The sequence below is a fragment of the Bombina bombina genome, chromosome 2 (assembly GCF_027579735.1).
Source record: "Bombina bombina isolate aBomBom1 chromosome 2, aBomBom1.pri, whole genome shotgun sequence".
Taxonomy (NCBI): Eukaryota; Metazoa; Chordata; class Amphibia; order Anura; family Bombinatoridae; genus Bombina; species Bombina bombina.
Genome location: NC_069500.1, coordinates 441,341,832 through 441,367,792, shown reverse-complemented (window position 1 = coordinate 441,367,792; position 25,961 = coordinate 441,341,832).

Sequence of the window (25,961 nt, the reverse complement as noted above, 5' to 3'; positions counted from 1 at the left end):
AACAAAGATCATCATCGGTTTCTCAGGTTTGCCTTTCTAGACAGGCATTACCAGTTTGTAGCTCTTCCCTTTGGATTAGCTACAGCCCCAAGAATCTTTACGAAGGTTCTATGGTCGCTTCTGGCGGTCCTAAGGCAGCGGGGGATAGCAGTGGCCCCTTATTTAGACGACATCCTGATACAGGCGTCAAACTTCCAAATTGCCAAGTCTCATATGGACGTAGTACTGGCATTTCCGAGATCGCATTGGTGGAAAGTGAACGAGGAAAAGAGTTCTCTATCCCCACTCACAAGAGTTTCCTTCCTAGGGACTCTGATAGATTCTGTAGAAATGAAAATTTACCTGACGGAGTCCAGGTTATCAAAGCTTCTAAATTCCTGCCGTGTTCTTCATTCCATTCCGCGCCCTTCGGTGGCTCAGTGCATGGAAGTAATTGGCTTAATGGTAGCGGCAATGGACATAGTGCCATTTGCACGCCTACATCTCAGACCGCTGCAACTATGCATGCTCAGTCAGTGGAACGGGGATTACACAGATTTGTCCCCTCTACTAAATCTGGATCAAGAGACCAGGGATTCTCTTCTCTGGTGGCTATCTCGGGTCCATCTGTCCAAAGGTATGACCTTTCGCAGGCCAGATTGGACAATTGTAACAACAGATGCCAGCCTTCTAGGTTGGGGTGCAGTCTGGAACTCCCGGAAGGCTCAGGGATCGTGGACTCAGGAGGAGACACTCCTTCCAATAAATATTCTGGAAGAGTGATATTCAATGCTCTTCAAGCTTGGCCTCAGTTAGCAACTCTGAGGTACATCAGATTTCAGTCAGGCAACATCACGACTGTGGCTTACATCAACCATCAAGGGGGAACAAGAAGTTCTCTAGCGATGTTAGAAGTCTCAAAGATAATTCGCTGGGCAGAGACTCACTCTTGCCACCTATCAGCTATCCATATCCCAGGAGTAGAGAACTGGGAGGCAGATTTTTTAAGTGGTCAGATTTTTCATCCAGGAGAGTGGGAACTCCATCCGGAGGTGTTTGCACAATTGATTCATCGTTGGGGCAAACCAGAACTGGATCTCATGGCATCTCGCTAGAACGCCAAGCTTCCTTGTTACGGATCCAGGTCCAGGGATCCCAAGGCGACGCTAATAGATGCTCTAGCAGCGCCCTGGTCTTTCAACCTGGCTTATGTGTTTCCACCGTTTCCTCTGCTCCCTTGACTGATTGCCAAGGTCAAGCAGGAGAGAGCATCGGTGATTTTGATAGCGCCTGCGTGGCCACGCAGGACCTGGTATGCAGACCTGGTGGACATGTCATCCTTTCCACCATGGACTCTGCCTCTGAGACAGGACCTTCTACTATAGGGTCCTTTCAACCATCCAAATCTAATTTCTCTGAGACTGACTGCCTGGAGATTGAACGCTTGATTTTATCAAAGCGTGGCTTCTCTGAGTCAGTCATTGATACCTTAATACAGGCACGAAAGCCTGTCACCAGGAAAATTTACCATAAAATATGGCGTACATATCTTTATTGGTGTGAATCAAAGGGTTAGGATTCCCAGGATATTATCTTTTCTCCAAGATGGTTTGGAAAAAGGATTGCCAGCTAGTTCCTTAAAAGGACAGATTTCTGCTCTGTCTATTCTTTTGCACAAGCGTCTGGCAGATGTTACAGATGTTCAGGCATTTTGTCAGGCTTTGGTTAGAATCAAGCCTGTGTTTAAACCTGTTGCTCCCCCATGGAGCTTACATTTGGTTCTTAAGGTTCTTCAAGGAGTTCCGTTTGAACCTCTTCATTCCATAGAATGAAGAGGTTAGAATAAACTTTTATCTTGGAAAGTTCTGTTTTTGGTAGCTATTTCCTCGGCTCGTAGAGTCTCCAAGTTATCTGCTTTACAATGTGATTCTCCTTATCTGATCTTCCATATGGATAAGGTACTCCTGCGTACCAAACCTGGGTTTTTACCTAAGATGGTATCTAACAAGAATATCAATCAAGAGATTGTTGTTCCATCCTTGTGTCCTAATCCTTCTTCAAAGAAGGAACGTCTATTACACAATCTGGACGTGGTTCGTGCTTTAAAGTTTTACTTACAAGCTACTAAAGATTTTTGTCAAACATCTGCTTTGTTTGTTGTCTACTCTGGACAGAGGAGAGGTCAAAAGGCTTCGGCAACCTCTCTTTCTTTTTGGCTAAGAAGCATAATCTGCTTAGCCTATGAGACTGCTGGCCAGCAGCCTCCTGAAAGGATTACAGCTCATTCTACTAGAGCTGTGGCTTCCACTTGGGCCTTTAAAAATGAGGCTTCTGTTGAACAGATTTGCAAGGCGGCGACTTGGTCTTCGCTTCATACTTTTTCAAAATTCTACAAATTTGATACTTTCGCTTCTTCGGAGGCTATTTTTGGGAGAAAGGTTTTACAGGCAGTGGTACCTTCCGTTTAAGTACCTGCCTTGTCCCTCCCTTCATCCGTGTACTTTAGCTTTGGTATTGGTATCCCACAAGTAATGGATGATCCGTGGACTGGATACACCTTACAAGAGAAAACACAATTTATGCATTTCCTGATAAATTTATTTCTCTTGTGGTGTATCCAGTCCACGGCCCGCCCTGTCATTTTAAGGCAGGTAATTTTTTCATTTAAACTACAGTCACCACTGCACCCTATGGTTTCTCCTTTCTCTGCGTGTTTTCGGTCGAATGACTGGATATGGCAGTTAGGGGAGGAGCTATATAACAGCTCTGCTGTGGGTGTCCTCTTGCAACTTCCTGTTGGGAATGAGAATATCCCACAAGTAATGGATGATCCGTGGACTGGATACACCACAAGAGAAATAAATTTATCAGGAAATGCAGAAATTGTGTTTTTATACGGCTAAATGGAAATATAGTAACAGTTAATTCTATCCAACATTAATAGATGTTTAATCGGCTCATTGAACTCAAGCACCTTTGCCCTGTCTAGGTTCAGTTACCTACCTATCAGGGTTATATCACCCTGTCTGACCCATATTTGCAAATACCCAAGATTTACACTACGGAATAATTATATCCCGGAGGGTCCTTAAAGCTAACACAATAGCCTAGAATGTATAGCCACAGTGGACTTACTTGGCCCTAGGGTTAAACACGACGCCTCTAGCCCCTGAGATTGCCAGTTCTTCCCTGACTTCATAGACAGGTCTTACAGATAGGATACTGTAACCCCTCCACTAGCCTGTATCAAAAGATCCTATAGACCTATAGATGTTAGGGGACAAACTCCTGATGCCCTAGAGGGGATGAGGCAATGGTTAATATTGCTGGCTGAGATACAATTAATCTAACTCCCACCCAATATTCCACTTCCCCAAGGAAGCTTATAACTAATCTGATACACCTCACATGTAATTAACACATATGATACAAAAATACTGCCGCACAGTCCATTTCCCCCTTCAAAGTGTAAATACTTTTACACAGCTATTTAGGTGTAACAACCCCCCCCCCCCCCGTTTCACTGTTTGTATTATCCCCTGCTACGGGGATCGGAGAGGCCAACCCTTTTATTAGGCAAATCTCTTTCACTGGTGGTGATCCAAACCACCTTATTGGTTACATATAGAAAAACACAATCCTATGTTGACAAAAGATTGTTCTTTATTTAACACACCTATATAGTTACTGCGTTGAACCAAGTTTTAAAGGTTATTCATTACTGTTATCTTCCTTGTATTACTATTAGTGCCTAACAAATTACTCCTTTGCTTTTCAGTGTATCCTGCTTGGAGACCATAAACTACAATTCGTTTATAATCTATTGAACATAGAGCGGGTCCAGGTGGGGTGAGTACTTCATTTCCCCCTCCCCCCCAAGACCCTAATCATTACCTGCCCTCGTCTTTCCTCTACCTCCTTCACCTCCACTTTTCAAACACACTAGAGAAACTAAAATGGAAGGGTCCCCTGATTTCATAACATTTGCTACCCTAAACACTAAAGGCCTAACTTTTCCTACTAAGCGGAGTCTTTTAACTAATTCTATGAAATCCCTGAAAGCTCAAGTTGTGTTCTTGCAGGAAACCCACTGGTGGGCATCATGCCAAGATCCATACAGATCCTCTGGATACCCTACCATATTTTTTTCATCTTTTGTAGAAAAATCAAGGGGTGTGGCAATTATTGTCCATAGAACTATAAACTTCGAACTTATCTACAAGGAGACAGATAATCAGGGTAGATATTGATTACTCTTTTGTAAACTAAATGGTTTGTTATGCACTCTAGTTAACATGTATGTCCCCAACCAATCCCAACCTAGATTCCTGAAGGACGTACTATCTAAGGTAGAAAAGCTCAAAGCAGGTACTATGATTTTGGGAGGAGATTGTAATATCATATGGCAGTGGACAAAAAGGTCCAGACAGGAAAAGAAATTGATGCCTACACTATAAACACTGCTACCAAATTTTGACAGCATATAACACAATATAATTTATACGATATATGGCAGGCCCAACACCAAAATGATAAAGATTACACATACTTCTCCAAACCACACAACTCATACTCTAGACTGGATTATCTATTCACTGATTCTTGGATGCTTAACAAAGTAGTCAACTCGCACATACGGATCTGTTCTTGGTCCGACCATGACATTCTATTATTCACCCTTTCCACTGACCTGACCAAAACATCTAGACCAAGCTGGAAATTCCCAAGACAACTGCTACATAATCAGGAATTCAGAACTTCTCTTCAAACCTCTATTGCAGAGTTTATAGAGATAAATGAAACGCCTCAGATGCCATATCAAATGATTTGGGCCTCGCTTAAGGCCTACGTCAGAGGTATCTGCATTAGGAAACAAGCTACTACTCAGACCCAGTTGGGTGCCCCACTGGGACTACTAGTTTCTTCATTGAGAGCTAAAGAACTGATAAGCAAATCTTTACCTTCCTCACAGTTAGCTGACAAAATCAAAAGGTTGAGAACCCAACTAGCTGACAGAGAGTTAGAAAGAGTGCGAGATGCGTACTTCTGTTTCAAACAATTGATGTACTATCAGGGAAACAAAGCCTCTACCCTACTGGCCCGTAAACTTCGTGGCAGAACTGCCGCGGCCAGAATCCTGACTTTAATGCGGGGCAATGAAGTAGTTAACTAACCTAAATAGATTGGAGAAACATTCGCTGAGTATTACTCCAAGCTCTATAACCTCAAGCTCTCTATGGCGAACACTGAAGCCTCAGTCCAATCTATAACTTCTTTTTTAAAAAAACTTAATCTACCATTTCTCTCTGCAGCGGATAGAGAAACACTTAATACCCCGTTCACACTTACTGAACTCTTGCTGGCCACTAAACACACTCTGGGTTTTCTCGGCAGCTTTTTATAAAATCTTTAGAACAGATTTTAGTAGCATCCTCTTGAAGGTTTTGACTGAAGCATGCGAAACAGGTTCACTGAAAAAAGAGTTTCTGCAGGTGATTATCATACCTATACCGAAACCTAACAAGGATCCCTCCCAATGCAGCAGTTATAGGCCAATCTTGCTGATTAATGCGGATGCCGAATTATATGCCAAACTCTCGGCAAATCGTCTTAGACTACTGCTTCCAAGACTTATACACCCTGATCAGGTAGGGTTCACATTTGGCAGGGAAGGTCCTGACAATACCCGAAGAGTTCTGAATGTTTTTCAGAGGCCTCCAGACTGAGATGTCCTATGCTGGCCCGTCTCTAGATGCAGAAAAGGCATTTGACAGGGTCAGATGGGATTATCTGTGGCAAGTTCTGGCACAGTTCGATTTCCCATGTGAAGTAGTTGCAGAAATTCAGGCACTCTATACAGACCACTCTGCTGTGGTTAGAGGGCTCAGATTCTCCTCCCCGGAGTTCTTGATTACCAATGGCACAAGACAGGGGTGCCCTCTGTCTCCCCTAATCTTTTTTTGGCCATTAAGCATTTAGCATGGGGGGGGGGGGCTGTGAGAAGATTGCTCTCTTCGCCGATGATGTCACCCTTTTTTTTGACTAACCCATTAGGCTCCTTGCCTACATTATTTGGCATCATAGCCGACTTTGGAAAGTACAGTTACTATAAAATTAACCTTTATAAAACTGAGGCATTGCCTATCCATATTCCTGCATCGTACATCGTACTCCTTTCAATGGTCACAAGACACTATCCGATATTTGGGATAACAATTAGGATTACAATTAGGACCTGACCTTAAACTGGTTGTTGATAAAAACTATAGTAACATACTGCAAGAGGTTTCAGCGCTTATGAAATCCTGGAACTTTAAGGAAGTTTCATGGCTGTGGCGTGTTGCGTCGCTGAAAATGTATATCCTTCCCAAGGTCCATTATTACGTTAGATGCCTGCCTCTTAATGTCCCTAAGATGCTACTCTCTAAACTTCAATCTCTCTTCCAGGGATATGTTTGGGGCTCCTCCAGACCCCATATAACGTTGAAAATACTACAAAAATGGTTTGGCCAGGGCGGTGTTGCATGGGCGGACAAAGGCAAGGTGGAAGGATGTTGAAACATTTAGCTTACCTTTGGGACTGAGATTGGAAGATCTTCCTTGGATCCCGACTTATCGCCTGGATGAATTGAAGATTAACAATGCCATTATTTGGGACAACTTAAAAGTTTGGCAATCTCTTAGACACTTCTCTGAAATTGCACCACATCCTTCTCCACTACATTCTAGTCCTAGCTTGCTAGCTACATTACCAGACATACATACCACACAATGGAAAAAATGCGACCTGTATCATGTCTCACAACTTTATTCTTCGGAAACACTAACCCCACCACAGAGAATAGACTCCATAATATAGGACCCACCATCTTGGGTCCTTTTTGAATACTCTAGACTATACAACTTTCTACTATCCTGGGGCTTCTCCAAATCTGAATGCCGGCCCCTGACCACTTGGGAAAACTATGGAAAATAAAGACAAAGGTAAGGTGATCTTCAAGAGGTTAGTGTTAGGTTTTATTAAGGGGGTATTGGGTGGGTTTTAGAGTAGGGTTGGGTGTGTGGGTGGTGGGTTTTAATGTTGGGGGGGTATTGTATTTTTTTTACAGGTAAAAGAGCGGATTACTTTGGGGCAATGCCCTGCAAAAAGCCCTTTTAAGGGCTATTTGTAATTTAGTATAGGGTAGGGATTTTTATTATTTTGGGGGCTTTTATATTTTATTAGGGGGATTAGATTAGGTGTAATTAGTTTAAAAAGCTTGTAATTATTTTATTATTTTCTGTAATTTAGTGTTTGTTTGTTTTCGTACTTTATTTTATTTAATTGTAAATAATTGTAGTTAATTTAGGGAATTATTTTAATTATAGTGTAGTGTTAGGTGTAATTGTAACTTAGGTTAGGTTTTATTTTACAGGAAAATTTGTTTTTATTTTAGCTAGGTAATTATTAAATAGTTCATAACTATTTAATAACTATTCTACCTAGTTAAAATAAATACAAAGTTGCCTGTAAAATAAAAATAAACCCTAAGGCCTAGATTTAGAGTTGGGCGGTAGCCGTCAAAACCAGCGTTAGAGGCTCCTAACGCTGGTTTTGGGCTACCGCCGGTATTTAGAGTCAGTCATTAAAGGGTCTAACGCTCACTTTCCAGCCGCGACTTTTCCATACCGCAGATCCCCTTACGTCATTTGCGTATCCTATCTTTTCAATGGGATCTTTCTAACGCCGGTATTTAGAGTTGTGGCTGAAGTGAGCGTTAGAATTCTAACGACAAAACTCCAGCCGCAGAAAAAAGTCAGTAGTTAAGAGCTTTCTGGGCTAACGCCGGTTCATAAAGCTCTTAACTACTGTGCCCTAAAGTACACTAACACCCATAAACTACCTATGTACCCCTAAACCGAGGTCGCCCCACATCGCCGCCACTCGATTAATTTTTTTTAACCCCTAATCTGCCGACCGCCACCTACGTTATACTTATGTACCCCTAATCTGCTGCCCCTAACACCGCCGACCCCTATATTATATTTATTAACCCCTAATCTGCCCCCCTCAACGTCGCCTCCACCTGCCTACACTTATTAACCCCTAATCTGCTGAGCGGACCACACCGCTACTATAATAAAGTTATTAACCCCTAATCCGCCTCACTCCCGCCTCAATAACCCTATAATAAATAGTATAATAAATAGTATTAACCCCTAATCTGCCCTCCCTAACATCGCCGACACCTAACTTCAATTATTAACCCCTAATCTGCCGACCGAATCTCGCCGCTACTGTAATAAATGGATTAACCCCTAAAGCTAAGTCTAACCCTAACACCCCCCTAAACTAAATAGTTAAAATAATTACTAATTAATTATCAATAAATTAATTAAATAAAATACCTACAATTATCTACAATTAAACCTAACACTACACTATCAATAAATTAATTAAATACAATATCTACAAATAAATACAATTAAATAAACTAACTAAAGTACAAAAAATAAAAAAGAACTAAGTTACAAAAAATAAAAAAACATTTACAAACATTAGAAAAATATTACAACAATTTTAAACTAATTACACCTACTCTAAGCCCCCTAATAAAATAACAAAGACCCCCAAAATAAAAAAATGCCCTACCCTATTCTAAATTACAAAAGTTCAAAGCTCTTTTACCTTACCAGCCCTTAAAAGGGCCCTTTGCGGGGCATGCCCCAAAGAATTCAGCTCTTTTGCCTGTAAAAAAAAACATACAATACCCCCCCCCAACATTACAACCCACCACCCACATACCCCTAATCTAACCCAAACCCCCTTAAATAAACCTAACACTAAGCCCCTGAAGATCTTCCTACCTTATCTTCACCATACCAGGTATCACCGATCGTTCCAGGCTCCAAAATCTTCATCCAAGCCCAAGCGGGGGCTGGCGATCCATAATCCAGCGGCTGGAGAGGTCCAGAAGAGGCTCCGAAGTCTTCATCCTATCCGGGAAGAAGAGGCGATCCGGACCGCCAACCATCTTGATCCAAGCGGCATCTTCTATCTTCATCCGATGACGACCGGCTCCATCTTGAAGACCTCCACCGCGGACCCATCTTCTTCTTCCGACGACTTCCCGACGAATGACGGTTCCTTTAAGGGACGTCATCCAAGATGGCGTCCCTCGAATTCCGATTGGCTGATAGGATTCTATCAGCCAATCGGAATTAAGGTAGGAAAATTCTGATTGGCTGATGGAATCAGCCAATCAGAATCAAGTTCAATCCGATTGGCTGATCCAATCAGCCAATCAGATTGAGCTCGCATTCTATTGGCTGATCGGAACAGCCAATAGAATGCGAGCTAAATCTGATTGGCTGATTGGATCAGCCAATCGGATTGAACTTGATTCTGATTGGCTGATTCCATCAGCCAATCAGAATATTCCTACCTTAATTCCGATTGGCTTCGAGGGACGCCATCTTGGATGACGTCATTTAAAGGAACCGTCATTCGGCGAGTAGGCGTCAGTTGAAGAGGTTGGATCCGCGTCGGTTGGAAAGAAGATGGCTCCGCTCCGCTCCAGAAGAAAGAAGATTGAAGATGCGGCTTGATAGAAGACTTCATCCCGATGATGGACTTCCGACTTCAGCCCGATGATGGAGTTCTTCAGCCGCCGCTTGGATCCAGACTTCAGCCCGAGGATGGACGTCACTCTTCAGCCCCCCGCTTGGGCTTGGATCAACACTTCCGAGGCTTGGATCAAGACTTCCGAGGACGGATCGGTGAACCTGGTATGGTGAAGATAAGGTAGGAAGATCTTCAGGGGCTTAGTGTTAGGTTTATTTAAGGGGGGTTTGGGTTAGATTAGGGGTATGTGGGTGGTGGGTTGTAATGTTGGGGGGGGGTATTGTATGTGTTTTTTTTACAGGCAAAAGAGCTGAATTCTTTGGGGCATGCCCCGCAAAGGGCCCTGTTCAGGGCTGGTAAGGTAAAAGAGCTTTGAACTTTTTTAATTTAGAATAGGGTAGGGTATTTTTTTTATTTTGGGGGGCTTTGTTATTTTATTAGGGGGCTTAGAGTAGGTGTAATTAGTTTAAAATTGTTGTAATATTTTTCTAATGTTTGTAAATATTTTTTTATTTTTTGTAACTTAGTTCTTTTTTATTTTTTGTACTTTAGTTAGTTTATTTCATTGTATTTATTTGTAGATATTGTATTTAATTAATTTATTGATAGTGTAGTGTTAGGTTTGATTGTAGATAATTGTAGGTATTGTATTTAATTAATTTATTGATAGTGTAGTGTTAGGTTTAATTGTAACTTAGGTTAGGATTTATTTTACAGGTAATTTTGTAATTATTTTAACTATTTTAGCTATTAAATAGTTCTTAACTATTTAATAGCTATTGTACCTGGTTAAAATAAATACAAAGTTACCTGTAAAATAAATATAAATCCTAAAATAGCTATAATATAATTATAATTTATATTGAAGCTATATTAGGGTTTATTTTACAGGTAAGTATTTAGCTTTAAATAGGAATAATTTATTTATTAAGAGTTAATTTATTTCGTTAGATTTAAATTATATTTAATTTAGGGGGGTGTTAGGGTTAGGGTTAGAATTAGCTTTAGGGGTTAATACATTTATTAGAATAGCGGTGAGCTCCAGTCGGCAGATTAGGGGTTAATGCTTGAAGTTAGGTGTCTGCAATGTTAGGGAGGGCAGATTAGGGGTTAATACTATTTATTATAGGGTTATTGAGGCGGGAGTGAGGCGGATTAGGGGTTAATAACTTTATTACAATAGCGGCGCGGTCCGGTCGGCAGATTAGGGGTTAATAAGTGTAGGCAGGTGGAGGCGACGTTGTGGGGGGCAGATTAGGGGTTAATTAATATAATATAGGGGTCGGCGGTGTTAGGGGCAGCAGATTAGGGGTACATAGGGATAATGTAAATAGCGGCGGTTTACGGAGCGGCAGATTAGGGGTTAAAAAAAATATGCAGGTGTCAGCGATAGCGGGGGCGGCAGATTAGGGGTTAATAAGTGTAAGGTTAGGGGTGTTTAGAGTCGGGGTTCATGTTAGAGTGTTAGGTGCAGACGTAGGAAGTGTTTCCCCATAGAAAACAATGGGGCTGCGTTAGGAGCTGAACGCGGCTTTTTTGCAGGTGTTAGGTTTTTTTTCAGCTCAAACTGCCCCATTGTTTTCTATGGGGATATCGTGCACAAGCACGTTTTTTAAGATGGCCGCGTCCGTAAGCACCGCTGGTATCTAGAGTTGCAGTGGCGTTAAATTATGCTCTACGCTCCCTTTTTGGAGCCTAACGCACTGAAAACCCAGCCATTCTGTGAACTCTAAATACCAGCGGTATTTAAAAGGTGCGGCCAGAAAAAAGCACGCGTAGCTAACGCACCCCTTTGGCCGCAGAACTCTAAATCTAGGTGTAAAGTAGCTACAATGTAACTATTATTTATAGTTTAGCTATCTTAGGCCTAGATTTGGAGTTTTGTCGGTAAAGACCCGCATAGCTAACGCCGGCTTTTTTCTGGCCGCACCATAAATTGAGAGTCCATATAAAGGCTGCGTTAGGCTCCAAAAAAGGAGCGTAGAGCATATTTAACGCAGCTTCAACTCTCGATACCAGAGTTGCTTACGCAAGCGGCCAGCCTCAAAAACGTGCTCGTGCACGATTCTCCCATAGAAAACAATGGGGCTGTTTGAGCTGAAAAAAAACCTAACACCTGCAAAAAAGCCGCGTTCAGCTCCTAACGCAGCCCCATTGTTTGCTATGCGGAAACACTTCCTACGTCTGCACCTAACACTCTAACATGTACCCCGAGTCTAAACACCCCTAACTTTACACTTATTAACCCCTATTCTGCCGCCCCCGCTATCGCTGACCCCTGCATATTATTATTAACCCCTAATCTGCCGCTCCGTAAACCGCCGCTACTTACATTATCCCTATGTACCCCTAATCTGCTGCCCTAACATCGCCGACCCCTATATTATATTTATTAACCCCTAATCTGCCCCCCACAACGTCGCCTCCACCTGCCTACACTTATTAACCCCTAATTTGCCGACCGGACCGCACCGCTATTATTATAAAGTTATTAACCCCTAATCCGCCTCACTAACCCTATAATAAATAGTATTAACCCCTAATCTGCCCTCCCTAACATCGCCGACACCTAACTTCAAACATTAACCCCTAATCTGCTGACTGGAGCTCACCGCTATTCTAATAAATGTATTAACCCCTAAAGCTAAGTCTAACCCTAACACTAACACCCCCCTAAGTTAAATATAATTTAAATCTAACGAAATTAATTAACTCTTATTAAATAAATTATTCCTATTTAAAGCTAAATACTTACCTGTAAAATAAATCCTAATATAGCTACAATATAAATTATAATTATATTATAGCTATTTTAGGATTTATATTTATTTTACAGGTAACTTTGTATTTATTTTAACCAGGTACAATAGCTATTAAATAGTTAAGAACTATTTAATAGCTAAAATAGTTAAAATAATTACAAATTTACCTGTAAAATAAATCCTAACCTAAGTTACAATTAAACCTAACACTACACTATCAATAAATTAATTAAATAAACTACCTACAATTACCTACAATTAACCTAACACTACACTATCAATAAATTAATTAAATACAATTCCTACAAATAAATACAATTAAATAAACTAGCTAAAGTACAAAAAATAAAAAAGAACTAAGTTACAAAAAATAAAAAAATATTTACAAACATAAGAAAAATATTACAACAATTTTAAACTAATTACACCTACTCTAAGCCCCCTAATAAAATAACAAAGCCCCCCAAAATAAAAAAATGCCCTACCCTATTCTAAATTACTAAAGTTCAAAGCTCTTTTACCTTACCAGCCCTGAACAGGGCCCTTTGCATGGCATGCCCCAAGAAATTCAGCTCTTTTGCCTGTAAAAAAAAACATACAATACCCCCCCCCCAACATTACAACCCACCACCCACATACCCCTAATCTAACCCAAACCCCCCTTAAATAAACCTAACACTAAGCCCCTGAAGATCATCCTACCTTGTCTTCACCTCACCGGGTATCACACCGATCCGTCCAGAAGAGCTCCTCCGATGTCCTGATCCAAGCCCAAGCGGGGGGCTGAAGAGGTCCATGATCCGTCTTCATCCAAGCGGCATCCATCCGGAGCGAAGCGGCAGCATCCTGAAGACCTCCGACGCGGAACATCCATCCTGGCCGACGACTGAACGACGAATGACGGTTCCTTTAAATGACGTCATCCAAGATGGCGTCCCTCAAATTCCGATTGGCTGATAGGATTCTATCAGCCAATCGGAATTAAGGTAGGAATATTCTGATTGGCTGATGGAATCAGCCAATCAGAATCAAGTTCAATCCAATTGGCTGATCCAATCAGCCAATCAGATTGAGCTCGCATTCTATTGGCTGTTCCGATCAGCCAATAGAATGCGAGCTCAATCTGATTGGCTGATCGGATCAGCCAATCGGATTGAACTTGATTCTGATTGGCTGACTCCATCAGCCAATCAGAATATTCCTACCTTAATTCCGATTGGCTGATAGAATCCTATCAGCCAATCGGAATTCGAGGGACGCCATCTTGGATGACGTCATTTAAAGGAACCGTCATTCATCGTTCAGTCGTCGGCCAGGATGGATGTTCCGCGTCGGAGGTCTTCAGGATCCTGCCGCTCCGCTCCGGATGGATGACCATAGAAGATCCCGCTTGGATGAAGACTTCAATCGGATGGAAGACCTCTTCTGCCCCGCTTGGATGAAGACTTCAGCCGGATCATGGACCTCTTCAGCCCCCCGCTTGGGCTTGGATCAGGACATCGGAGGAGCTCTTCTGGACAGATCGGTGAACCCGGTGAGGTGAAGACAAGGTAGGAAGATCTTCAGGGGCTTAGTGTTAGGTTTATTTAAGGGGGGGTTGGGTTAGATTAGGGGTATGTGGGTGGTGGGTTGTAATGTTGGGGGGCTTGGGTATTGTATGTTTTTTTTTACAGGCAAAAGAGCTGAACTTCTTGGGGCATGCCCCGCAAAGGGCCCTGTTCAGGGCTGGTAAGGTAAAAGAGCTTTGAACTTTAGTAATTTAGAATAGGGTAGGGCATTTTTTTATTTTGGGGGGCTTTGTTATTTTATTAGGGGGCTTAGAGTAGGTGTAATTAGTTTAAAATTGTTGTAATATTTTTCTTATGTTTGTAAATATTTTTTTATTTTTTGTAACTTAGTTCTTTTTTATTTTTTGTACTTTAGCTAGTTTATTTAATTGTATTTATTTGTAGGAATTGTATTTAATTAATTTATTGATAGTGTAGTGTTAGGTTAATTGTAGGTAATTGTAGGTAGTTTATTTAATTAATTTATTGATAGTGTAGTGTTAGGTTTAATTGTAACTTAGGTTAGGATTTATTTTACAGGTAATTTTATAATTATTTTAACTATTTTAGCTATTAAATAGTTCTTAACTATTTAATAGCTATTGTACCTGGTTAAAATAAATACAAAGTTACCTGTAAAATAAATATTAATCCTAAAATAGCTATAATATAATTATAATTTATATTGTAGCTATATTAGGATTTATTTTACAGGTAAGTATTTAGCTTTAAATAGGAATAATTTATTTAATAAGAGTTAATTTATTGCGTTAGATTTAAATTATATTTAACTTAGGGGGGTGTTAGTGTTAGGGTTAGACTTAGCTTTAGGGGTTAATACATTTATTAGAATAGCGGTGAGCTCCAGTCGGCAGATTAGGGGTTAATGTTTGAAGTTAGGTGTCGGCGATGTTAGGGAGGGCAGATTAGGGGTTAATAATATTTATTATAGGGTTAGTGAGGCGGATTAGGGGTTAATAACTTTATAATAATAGCGGTGCGGTCCGCTCGGCAGATTAGGGGTTAATAAGTGTAGGCAGGTGGAGGCGACGTTGAGGGGGGCAGATTAGGGGTTAATAAATATAATATAGGGGTCGGCAGTGTTAGGGGCAGCAGATTAGGGGTTAATTATTGTAGGTAGCTGGCTGCGACGTTGTGGGGGGCAGGTTAGGGGTTAATAAATATAATATAGGGGTCGGCGGTGTTAGGGGCAGCAGATTAGGGGTACATAAGTATAACATAGGTGGCGGTCGGCAGATTAGGGGTTAGAAAAATTTAATCGAGTGTCAGCGATGTGGGGGGACCTCGGTTTAGGGGTACATAGGTAGTTTATGGGTGTTAGTGTACTTTAGAGTACAGTAGTTAAGAGCTCTATAAACCGGCGTTAGCCCAGAAAGCTCTTAACTACTGACTTTTTTCCTGCGGCTGGAGTTTTGTCGTTAGATGTCTAACGCTCACTTCAGACACGACTCTAAATACCGGAGTTAGAAAGATCCCATTGAAAAGTTAGGATACGCAATTGACGTAAGGGGATCTGCGGTATGGAAAAGTCGCGGCTGAAAAGTGAGCGTTAGACCCTTTTTTGAGTGACTCCAAATACCGGAGGTAGCCTAAAACCAGCATTAGGAGCCTCTAACGCTGGTTTTCACGGCTAACGCCAAACTCCAAATCTAGGCCTTAGGGTTTATTTTATAGGTATTTAGTTTTAAATAGGAATAATTTAGTTAATAATAGTAATTTTATTTAGATTTATTTAAATTATATTTAAGTTAGGGGGTGTTAGGTTTAGGCTTAGACTTAGATTTAGGGGTTAATAACTTTATTATAGTGGCGGCGACATTGGGGGTGGCAGATTAGGGGTTAATAATTGTAGGTAGGTTTGCGACAACATTAAGGACAGCAGATTAGGGGTTAATAACTATAATGTAGGTGTCGGTGATGTTGGGGGAGGCAGATTAGGGGTTCATAAGTATATTGTAGGTGGCGGCGGTGTCCGGAGCGGCAGATTAGGGGTTAATAATATTATGAAGGTGTTGTCGGGGTCGGCAGATTAGGGGTTAATAAGTGTAAGATTATGGGTGTTTAGACTCGGTGTTCATGTTAGGGTGTTAGTTGTAGATATACATTTTATTTCCCCATAGGAATCAATGGGGCTGCGTTAGGAGCTGAACGCTGCTTTTTTGCAGGTGTTAAGTTTTTTTTCAACCGGCTCTCCCCCATTGATTCCTATGGGGAAATCACGCACAAGCACGTTCAGCCAGCTCACCGCTACCGTAAGCAGCGCTGGTATTGAGGTGAGATGTGGAGCTAAATTTTGCTCTCCGCTCACTTTTCTGCGGCTAACGCCGGGTTTGTAAGAGCCCGTAATACCAGCGTTGTCTGTAGGTGAGCAGTGAGCATAAACTGCTTGTTAGCACCGCACCTTACCGACAAATACTCGTAATCTAGCCGTATATAAATAAACATGGTACTAATTAAGTCTATGAATTACAGATGCACACAAATTATTAATTCAATTGAGAATGAGGAGGAGATTTATAAGGATAATAAAATATATAGATTGCCATCCTTTAAAAAAGCCGGACAGGTGAAATGTATGTCAGAGGCAACGGCAGCAAACGTCACAAGGAGGAGAACGAATATTAGAACACTTACACAATTACCGGGAACTTGAATGACTGAAGTTAACACAGCTGCTAAGGTAAAGTTGTTCTTTTAATAGTGTATCCACAAATGCGTTGTTTGGATCCTGGACTGATAAGCATTGTTTACCATAGGTTGTTTTTATTGTAGCAAGGACTTTGGTTTTTAACTTATTTGTATACTATTATATTTATTAAATAATTATTGGACCTCCCTGCAATGACACAATGTTGGATCCTTCTGTACTGAGTGCATTACTTAGAGCTATAGTAGCTCTGTACCATGTGAGTAATTTTCCAATTGCCTTTTAAGTGATCATTTTTTTTTTTTATTTAATATTTTTTTTATTGACATTGTCAGAAATTTTAACAATACACAGCCAGTGTATAAAAATGATAATAAAATAACACCATTTACATAGTATAGTTACAGCACATTTGGGATTTCCTTCTCAATTCGATACTTCACATTGTTATGCAGGAAAACCATATATAAAACAATAAGTATACTGGATACGAGGAATTGAAATAGCATCTGGTATATAGTTCACATAGAGTTATCATTAAGTAATAGAAACTGATAATGTAGATGTGGGCTTTCGTATGAGAGGGTACTGTAACACACATGAAATGCTGAAACATAAATAACATGGCTAAAACTCCTATACACTATGAACATAGTATTACCAATGAAAGACTGTTAATGAAGAGGGTGAGCTGTGGGCAACAAGTGAACCTAATTAGGATAGTCTGGAGTCTTCTCTCAGGCTATCTGTGACTGCCTTGAACAAGGATTGTAATTCTACTAAGAGTAGGCTTTTGCAGGAGAGGAGTTTTTTTTTTCTCAGACATAGTGGGGGCTAGTATCTATGGTTAAATACTACCTATTATGAGGGATATATAGTAGAAATTAAGTGTTGCCATGAAGAAGGAGGGGTCCTTGGTAGGCAAGGGGAGGACAGATATATAGACCCTTATAGGCAGACGTGTGCCAAAATATAGATAGTTGTTTAAACAGTGGTAAGGACTAGGCATTACTGTGAATAGCAGAGATAACTTCAGGTTTATTACACTATCTTAACATCAAAGCACATAAAACAGAAAAGTGAGGCCGCCGCCAACAGTCTCAGTCGGTTTGGATCTTCTAAGGTCTGAATCTCAATAAAAAGGTATCAGCTGACTTCGAACCTTCTTCTTAGTGATGAGATGAGTTGTTAGCTGAGAGATAGTTATCATATACATCGAGATATGATCAGAGCTACTGAGATTCATGACTAAACATGGCCACGGCTTATATTTTATTTTGAAACGGTTTGACACTATGAAAAGTTTATTTCCACTCCCTTTGTGGTAGATCTTCTCAGAACAATCTATCTTCATTTGCCATAGTGCATGTGTTGTATAGTTACATATATATATATATGTATATATATATATATATATATATATATATATATGTTTTGATACTTATTTTTCCTTTGTTGAAGGATAATGAGCAAAGGTTTTTGGAAATGAAAGAGTGAAAAAATATTAAAAAATGTGAGATGCTAAATATAGTTTAAGCATATTCCCTGTAGGCCTAAATGATAAATTGGAGTTTGCAAGTTTTTTGTACAATTCTTAATATATTGATACTTGTTGTCCTTTGTTGAAGGACAACAATTAGGGTCTTGAAAATGAATTGTGAGATGTTAGGATGCGTTTAGACATACTAGGTTATAGATAAATATGTCTTTAGCGCATGGTTAGAAAGGTATGTATCGAAACTTATGTGTCCTTTGTTGAAGGATAAAGAGCAAAAAAGAAAAATGGAAAAATATGTAAAAAATATAAACAAATTGTGAGGTGCTAAATAGAGTTTAAGCATATTAAGCTATAGATAAGTTTAGCAGGTTGTCCGGTTTTGTGAACGTTATGGTGAGTGAGTGAAAATGTAAAACCTAAATCATTGGAGTACATTGTGGCTGTTCCTTAAGGAATTATATGTGAATGGCTATGTTGTAGTACTCCAATAAGTGAAATCTGTATATACATAAAAGTTTGTTTTGGAGAAAGGGCAATGAAATATGTTTGTATTAATCTGGTTGATTGACCTGCCCCTTTAAGAAAATAAGAAATAGCACATATTGGCTGGCCAATTGGATACCACCAGGTGCTTTATAAGGAGGAGTTGCTAAGATTGAAAGGTATGCCCTTATGAGCCCCTGAAACACGTTACTGTGGGGGTGAAACGTGGCACTTGTGTGTGTTTTATCATGGAGAAAAGCCGACTATACTTCATGATATTCTATATGTGAACAACTCTCATTTTTTACTACCTGTTATCATTGGTTTGTAACAGTGTGAGCAACTCTGCATTAAGTTAACAAAGCTGATACACTGCTGTGCTCCAAATGGTACATCTGTGGTAAGAATACACAGTTTGTGATTTGCAGGTCTAGAGGTGTTATCCTGCTGATTGGATGCACCTGTGGAGAGACCAGATGCACTGAGCTCAGCGTGGTGAATGCTGTAACCTTCCTTCTGTATGACTATTTTGGAACAGAATGGACTGCATGACATAGGACGAATGGTACATCTATGGTAAGACCTATGCTATACCCTATGCATGCACTAAAATACAATCTTTGATGTGGATTATTGCTCTTATAGCACGTTATTGGTACATCTTGGTAAGAAAGCATACAAAATACTAAGTGTGAGGCATTGCTCACTACCTGTGTGAATATAAAGTGGAGTGGAACTGATAGCTTACAACAACTAGACAAACTAGTTGTAACTGAGAGTACAACAAAGTTTTAAAGAGAGAATAATTCCACTTTTATATTTATCAAACTTAACTCTACTAGATTCATAAAGTGTTCAAAATAATAAAAACGTTCCCAATCATTCATACATTAAAGTTTATTATTTCAACTAAGGAACTCACACTCATACAGTAGCAAAAGCTGTGAATTAAAACCACTTAAACTCTGTGGTTTGCATAATAGCCATTTAATATGTCCAACGTTAAATATCCTCAATCCGTTAGAATTAAAGTTAACTAAGCCCTTACAATCCGAGGGCTGTATTAATTTTTACATATAGCAATAAAGGATTAGAGGATATAATTATAACTTCTTAGTAAACTAATTTTCCACAAGAGCAAGCAAAATTAAAAACGAACAACAGGAGAGACAAAGCTACCCCTGCTGGACCCCTGACGCGCATTTCACGAACGCTTCCTCGGAGGGGGTGCGGGCCGCTGCTACTAGGCGTCTTTTATTCAGTCAAAATGCCCACCACTGACACCGCATTGGATACGAAGATGGGAGTTGTCTCCTTATGATTGGCTGATTGTCTTGTCAGTCTTAGCATCATTCTACGTAGGAGGAACTCAGAATTAGATAAAGGGTGTGTATTTAGTCATCGCTTGGTCATAGAGGCAGCACCAATCCACATTACGCTTGTCATACCTATAGTGGGTGTGTAAATTTGGGCTCATGTGATTGGAAGATCGAGTGGCTAAGAGTTATTTGTAAACATCAAAATTGACAGGTTATAACTCGATTAATATACCATTCTATAGATTTAGATTTGCGATCCTAAAGATTACTAGCTCCTATTAGATCAGGGACAAGTCAATAATGGAATATATGAATGCGAAGTTTAATATAACGCATGCGAGGGATTCCAATCCATGTTGTACATTAATGGCTCAATCTATCCCAAAAGGGATTTATGTAACACACATCGATGATATTGATAAACTCGCAAAATATTTATTATATGACAATTGCAAGCGTTATATTGTAACGAGTATTATGTACATTAAATAAGTATTTTGTATTTATACTGGCCATTTTTTCTAGTTATATAGCGGACCACAATTTTTAAGGTACATATCAGTGCATACTGTCAACTCTCTTGCAAATAGTATACACTTATATTAAGTGCTAGATGGGTATTATTCCTGTAATATTACTGATACCATATTAAGCCAAAATTCATGACAGCAAATTCTTTTTGCTAGAATGGAAAGAAGCATAATGTAAACCAGGAATTTATAAAATTAAAGAGGGTTCAATACCTTGAGAAATACTGGGATTGTGAAAGCTTATAATAGACGACAAAAAGATATTATATAAAAGAATGTGAAGAAATATAAATTTAATGATTAAAATTTGTGACGTGTAGCTGCTCTTGTGTTATTAGAGTGTAAGTGTAAGTGCCTGATTTGACACTAATGTGTTACCTTGGAGAAACTTAATCTCTCTGACAAATTGAGCTAAATAGAAAACATATTATTCTTGTGCTGAAATCAAACATAAAATGTGAGTTATCTTTAGAGTAACAATGTAGCGTTACTATTGTGAAAATGTAGTTAATAAAACCACAATATGAAAGTGACACTTAAAAATGGTGTATATATAAATAAATATTATCAGGAACATCGATTCGAGTATCCCAATATAGTGCTAGTACACTATACATAAACCCACTTGTAAAGTGCTTAAAAAATAGAATTTGTGCCCTTAGTGATCTATAGTGCAATAAATTATCAATTAAATTATTTGGTTACATTAAGGTATTTTAACTTATGTTTATGATTACTAACAGTGTCATATCCCTATTTTTGACATAGTTCAAGTAATTACCTTTAGGGTTATTACTTAGGACATGACCAGTTATGTAAACTATAACAACTGAGGACTTATAGCAGGTGATTTACAGATAAACAAAATAGTTATTATAGTCATTCATCTCATTTGGTTTTACAGTATTCAGTAAATAGATCCACCTGCACTCCATTTTTAGCAGTATTTTTTCTATATTGCCACCTCGGATGCCAAGGGATGCTTTCTGAATTACTGTGAATTTCAAATCTTTAGGAGAGCTCTCATGGTGCAGTAAGAAATGTTTAGCAACTGAGGTTATTTTTTGACCTTTTTCAGATCACGTTGAGCTGTTTTGATATTGTAGCAGTGTTCCAGAATTCTTGTTTTTACCTCTCTAGTAGTCATGCCAACATAGAACATCTGGCATGAGCAATGGAGTGCATAAACTACTCCAATTGTAGTACATGAGAACCGATCAGGTATCTTATGTACCCTGCCTGTTTTGTCAGTCAGAGTTTTGATTTTCCACACATACTGGCATGCTGAACACGTGCCACAGGGGTACATGCCTGGGTCCCTATGTTGTTTTTTTACAGATCTTACAAAATGGCTGGATACCAATTTATCTCTTAGATTATTAGGTCTTTTGTATCCTATGGATACTCTCTCTCCAATAAGGGGTTTTAGGGTTTCATCATTCCGTAGTATTTGCCAATGATCATTTAGAATTTTTGTCACATGTCTCATCTGGGGATTATATGTGGTTATTAGCCTTGGACAGGATTCAGCTTTTGTTTTATTCTTAGGAACTAGTAAATCATCCCTGCATACTTTTAGCGCCTTGTATTTGGCTCTCTTTACAGACTTCTTACTATATCCTCGCAATATTAACCTTTGTGATAGCGCAACACTCTCTGTCATATAGATCTCTTTATTTGTACAGTTGCGGCGGAGCCTTAAAAACTCCCCTTATGGATTTGCTTTCAGGGTGCTTGGTGAATGGGCACTCGAATGATGTAGGAGAGTGTTGGTTGCTGTCTCCTTTCTGTAGATTGTGGTGTTAATAATGCCATCATTGTTTTTGAATATTTTCAAATCCAAAAAGCATGTCTCCTGTTGGCTAGCAGAATACGTCAATTTTATATTTAATTCATTCTCATTGAGTTTTGACATGAATAGTTGTAAATCATCAAATGTACCCTCCCAGATGAACAGGACATCATCTATGAAACTTACCCACAGTGGTCTATGTTCAGTATACATTTGTAGTTGATCTGAGAATAGCTTGCTGATAGCTTGCTATATAAAGTTTGGTACATCTGTGGTAAGATCACCTGTATACTTTGTATATGCTCACTATGCAATTTGCTGCCTAAGGTACATCTTTTGGTAAGAAAGGGTATATAATATCCATTACGAAGAGTTCTGAATTTACAAACAAAATATCCAGTGTGAGGCGTTTATTATCTGTGTGAACACATGGTGTAGCACAATGGCCTGCTTGGTACATCTATGGTAAGATCAGATATGTATCCCACACACGCCTAAAGTTGCAATCATTTGCTGAAAGGTATATCTTTTGATTCAAACGGATACATTGTATTCAGTATGAAGACTGATTTGTCTTGCTAACAGCACGGCCTGTCCACTCAGGTTATTTTTGGAGGCCGACCCCTCCCATTTTTACATTCATCATAGGGAGGAGGTTAATGAACTTTTGTTAGCATTGCATGAACTTTATATTTGCTTGCTTGCTCGTGTATATGTATATGTTTCTCTGTCTTGTTTCAAACTGTATACATTTACTCTGTGATCAAAGGTTATTATAAATTGGATTCATAAGAGGATTATTTAATCTGTATTATATCTTGCCATTTGTTCAAGCAAGGCTATGTATGCCTGTGATGCTAGATACAATTAATTTGATGTTTTATTACCTGTACTTTGCTATATGCGACTGATATAGAACATATATATATATATATATATATATATATATATATATATATATATATATATATATATATATCACATATTTATGCAGCTCTGTGGTGTTACTTTACCTCTGCATGTATAAGTGATATATTAGAGCTCTACCTGTTTTGGATTTTATAGCTATCAGTTTCAGGAACTGGTACCAATTGTGTGATTTAATGATACAGGCTTGTATTATATTGATATGAGATGTAGTTCTGGTTTTAATTTGTATATAGTGGTGTGGTTGCATGTTTCTGCTCTATTTTTGAGATGGCAGGGCATGTTTGGGCAAATTTCTTTTGTAAATGCTATATGAGTTTAATAAACTGTTGAATTCACCTCATATGTGTGCCGTTTTTATTCCCTTTCTTTTTTAAAGGATTATTGTATTCTCTGATATTTTTCTCTCTCCTTTTTAGTAATATATATATATATATATATATATATATATATATATATATATAAAACTGTCCCAGAGCTCCGCACTCACTGTCATTAGTAAGCAGTATGTGCCCAGGGTGCATCCAAAATGAACATATACATAAGAAAAGGAGACGCACTCGCCGGGTCTTAACAAATAATATGTTCAATCCACCAGTGACGTTTCGGGGTAGTAAGCCCCGTCCTCAGGTCTGAGGACGGTGCTTACTACCCCGAAACGTCACTGGTGGATTAAACACATTATTTGTTAAGACCCGGCGAGTGCGTCTCCTTTTCTTATGTATATATATACAGGAAGTGCAGAATTATTAGGCAAGTTGTATTTTTGAGGATTCATTTTATTATTGAACAACAACCATGTTCTCAATGAACCCAAAAAACTCATTAATATCAAAGCTGAATAGTTTTGGAAGTAGTTTTTAGTTTGTTTTTAGTTATAGCTATTTTAGGGGGATATCTGTGTGTGCAGGTGACTATTACTGTGCATAATTATTAGGCAACTTAACAAAAAACAAATATATACCCATTTCAATTATTTATTTTTTACCAGTGAAACCAATATAACATCTCAACATTCACAAATATACATTTCTGACATTCAAAAACAAAACAAAAACAAATCAGTGACCAATATAGCCATCTTTCTTTGCAAGGACACTCAAAAGCCTGCCATCCATGGATTCTGTCAGTGTTTTGATCTGTTCACCATCAACATTGCGTGCAGCAGCAACCACAGCCTCCCAGACACTGTTCAGAGAGGTGTACTGTTTTCCCTCCTTGTAAATCTCACATTTGATGATGGACCACAGGTTCTCAATGGGGTTCAGATCAGGTGAACAAGGAGGCCATGTCATTAGATTTTCTTCTTTTATACCCTTTCTTGCCAGCCACGCTGTGGAGTACTTGGACGCGTGTGATGGAGCATTGTCCTCCATGAAAATCATGTTTTTCTTGAAGGATGCAGACTTCTTCCTGTACCACTGCTTGAAGAAGGTGTCTTCCAGAAACTGGCAGTAGAACTGGGAGTTGAGCTTGACTCCATCCTCAACCCGAAAAGGCCCCACAAGCTCATCTTTGATGATACCAGCCCAAACCAGTACTCCACCTCCACCTTGCTGGCGTCTGAGTTGGACTGGAGCTCTCTGCCCTTTACCAATCCAGCCACGGGCCCATCCATCTGGCCCATCAAGACTCACTCTCATTTCATCAGTCCATAAAACCTTAGAAAAATCAGTTGAGATATTTCTTGGCCCAGCCTTGACGTTTCAGCTTGTGTGTCTTGTTCAGTGGTGGTCGTCTTTCAGCCTTTCTTACCTTGGCCATGTCTCTGAGTATTGCACACCTTGTGCTTTTGGGCACTCCAGTGATGTTGCAGCTCTGAAATATGGCCAAACTGGTGGCAAGTGGCATCTTGGCAGCTGCACGCTTGACTTTTCTCAGTTCATGGGCAGTTATTTTGCGCCTTGGTTTTTCCACACGCTTCTTGCGACCCTGTTGACTATTTTGAATGAAACGCTTGATTGTTCGATGATCACGCTTCAGAAGCTTTGCAATTTTAAGAGTGCTGCATCCCTCTGCAAGATATCTCACTATTTTTTACTTTTCTGAGCCTGTCAAGTCATTCTTTTGACCCATTTTGCCAAAGGAAAGGAAGTTGCCAAATAATTATGCACACCTGATATAGGGTGTTGATGTCATTAGACCACACCCCTTCTCATTACAGAGATGCACATCACCTAATATGCTTAATTGGTAGTAGGCTTTCGAGCCTATACAGCTTGGAGTAAGACAACATGCATAAAGAGGATGATGTGGTCAAAATACTCATTTGCCTAATAATTCTGCACTCCGTGTACACTCTGTGCATGTATTTATATATTCATTTTTGCTAACAGGAACAGGTTTAGTGAAAGAATCACACATATTTCTGCTGTTTGCTGTTAAAAATGATATACTTTCTTTATAGTTCACCCACATCTGCCATATAAATACAGACATATTGTACCATGCATACCCCTCACCTCCAAATAATGCAATAACATGAGCACACCCTGACAATGTGGGTTTAATTTCTTCCTGCTCTGTTTCATCAGATGTCACTCAAGAAGTGCGCTTGCTTTGTAGACTGCATGGTAATGCAGGGTTTCTAGATTGCACATTCCTACAGGAATAGGACCCTTAACTTCTCCTGTATTTATTTGAAAAATGTTGTCAGGTCTCTTAAAAATATTTAACCCCTTAATGACCACAACACTTTTCCATTTTCTGTCCGTTTGGGACCAAGGCTATTTTTAAATTTTTGTTGTGTTTGTGTTTAGCTGTAATTTTCCTCTTACTCATTTACCGTACCCACACATATTATATATCGTTTTTCTCGCCATTAAATGGACTTTCTAAAGATACCATTATTT